Below are 3,070 nucleotides of genomic sequence, written 5' to 3' on the forward strand. Positions count from 1 at the left end.
TGCTTGTCCGATTTATTGAAAATCCGGACAACACTTGAGCGATTTATTGTCCGATTTAGACATCCGGATAAAAGACTATATGATAAACTCTTATCCGGATAAGATTAGATATACTTTGCAAGGGATTGAGCGGATTACTAAATCGTTGAATTCATTTGTTCGATTTCTTAAATCGTTTGTTGCGTAATTTTTTTTCTAAGTCTTTAAATCGTTCAATTCTTGAGCGGTTTAATTTTTAACTTGAGCGATTTATCTTACTTCATTGAGCGATTTATCCTTCTTCATTGAGCGATTTATCCTTAAACCGGACAAGTCTTGACCGGTGTTCTTCTAAATCGTACATGCCTTGAGYRATTTATTGTCCGGATTAATACTTAGATATTTTTCAATTCATAAATCGGACACCTCTTGACCGATTTATTCTAATCCGGATAAGCTTTGAGCGATTTAAGAATCTGAACGGTTTTTGACTTTGACTATAAATAGTCGACTCATTTTTACTTTTTAGCCTCATTCACTATTCATTATCGTCTCCGCTCAACTCTCTGGTTCATCGTTTAAGTTTACTACTATGTTAATCTCTTCTACTGTTCCATTACTCTGTTAATCAAGGTTATTTCATTTGATTCTTTTAATACATATTCCTTGATCGTGTTGGATTCATTGGACTTTAAGACTGATTGGACTTAATCTGTGTTCTATCTCATATCGAATCTTAAAATGAACCATAAAAGGATAAACATTAATAAAATCAGTTTTATCTTTGTTTGTTTGTTCATATTTCGATTTCTTTTAGTGTGTATTTTGATCTTTTTTAGTGTGTATTTTGATTTTTAGTGTGTATTTTGATTTTTTAGTGTGTATTTTGAATTTTAGTGTGTTTGACTATTTGTGTGTTGAACGGATATCTCACCGGACAAGGTGATCGGAGTTCACTCCGATCAACCTTAATCCGGTTGATGATTGTCCGGTTTAGTTCCTTTTCATTTTAGACTTAATATTTTTTTGTGAATGTTTTCTTTGTTGTCCGGATTTCTAATCCGGTCACAACCTTTTTTCTTCCAAGTGTTAGTTTGTTTTGTATGTTGTCCGGACTTCTAATCCGGTCAATTAGTTTCATTTTTTTCCTAAGTGTTTGTCTAAGTGGTGATTTTTTTGTTGTTGTTTAGTTTTGTGTTTTTTTTTTCTATGTCTAGTTTTAATTTTTTTTAGAGTTTAATATTTTTTTTTGTTGTGTGTTATTTTTTTAATTTCTTGAATAAAATGATTTCTAATATTTTAGAATTTTTACAGGTTAATGCCGGAACAACGACATCAATCTGACGAGGAATCTCATGTTCCTTCCGTCAGATCTGATAATATTCCCATTCACCTGCCCAATCAACCTATTCCTTCAGAAACCCTTTTCCCTCAAATAAAATACCTTGACATAAAGCAAAACAACCATACTTTCTCTTTTGTGATGCCAGCTGAATACCCAATTATACCAGAAATTCTGAAAGGCCACCCAATAGCATATTCCTTATCTGCCAATACACCTGTTCCGATGGTGTATCTACAACAATTTTTGGGTACGCTTACTCTAGAAAAGGACGGAGACACTATCTATTTTCAAGGAGAAGTAGACGAATATGTCAGTCGCCTGACATTGAAAAGATTAAGAAGAATTCTTTGCCTGCCTGGTCCTGGATCTACTGGTTTTGAAGACTTTGTCTCTGATGAACAGTTGTGCATAGATATTAAAAGATTAGGATACTCTGCTGAGTTGACTAATCCTACTCAATTCAAAAGACGATTTCTACCTTCCATATGGCATCTGCTGTTCTCAATATTAAATAGATGTCTGACATCGAAAACCGCAGGCATAGACACTTGCAGCAGTATATTTCTAAAGTTCTTTCATGGAATTGTCTTTTCAAGAAACTATGACTATGCGTTAGTTATATGGAATGAACTGGTAGAGCTGGTTAATGCAAAACGATTTTCGTCCAAAGCAAGAAAACTCGTGCCTTTTCAGAGATTTTTGCAATTGTTTATCAAGGCCATGATGAATGCAAATGAAGATATTCCATCCAGGTCAAACGCTAAAAAAGGGCCTACATTTGTCATGACCAGAATAAGGCAGCACACAGAAGTTGAAAACTTGGACTCCATAATGGCTATTCCACCAGAACTTATCGCCTTAGCTGATCAGACCGCTCAGTGCGTAATAGATTATAGGCGAGTGATAGATTCAATAGCTCAACCAGAACCGGTTGAACTTTCCCACGGATCACCCCATGCCTTAGATGTGAGAGAGGTGTTAGAAATAGAAGAGCGTGTTCAGGAATAGGGGTTACCTGAACAGGGAAGTGAGTTGAAAGAAAAATAATTTGAGAGGGGTGAACAGGCGGGGGGAGTGTCTGATCAGCAACGTACTTCAATTGTCAGTATGTGAAGTCCAGAAATCATACAAACATGATATGATCTTCAAGAATCAAGATGAACATAAAAGTAGAGAGAGAATTATCAAAGAATGATTAGATTGAGAGAGAGAAATTTACAGCTCTAATCTTGATTACAATTCTGCTAATGACTTGGTTAATGATAATTACAAAGAGAAATACTATTTATACTAGGAATAGTAAAATTACACTATTACAAAATAAAGCTATTCTAAGGAGAAACTTGAATACAACTTTAACGCTCTAACTTGAACCCAACATTCTCCCCTTTTGGATTCAAGTTTGGACTCTTGTGAATTTCGTTTTGCGTAGTCCAAGAATCTTCTCTAGCCTTCTCAGAGCATTCCTATATTGGATCTTTTTCTCGAGCAAGTTTATCGCATTGATCAGCAAGTATCTTTCCTTAGAACTCATCCGTTCAGATTCAACAGCTTTATCGTTCATCACCCTCTTCAAGTCAAGTGCCCTTCTCACTAATTTCGGCTTCAAAGTCAAAATAGATCCCAGTCGATCTGTCTATATTGTCAATGTCTTCTCCATAGTCTTGCTCTTCACCCAGAGTTTTAGAGAACGCTTCATTGAAACCAACGTTGGCAGACAAGTCCAAAAGCATCCTTGTTCCTACA

The sequence above is a fragment of the Cynara cardunculus genome, unplaced genomic scaffold (assembly GCF_001531365.2).
Source record: "Cynara cardunculus var. scolymus isolate 2C unplaced genomic scaffold, CcrdV1 Un_Scaffold_2996, whole genome shotgun sequence".
Lineage (NCBI taxonomy): Eukaryota > Viridiplantae > Streptophyta > Magnoliopsida > Asterales > Asteraceae > Cynara > Cynara cardunculus.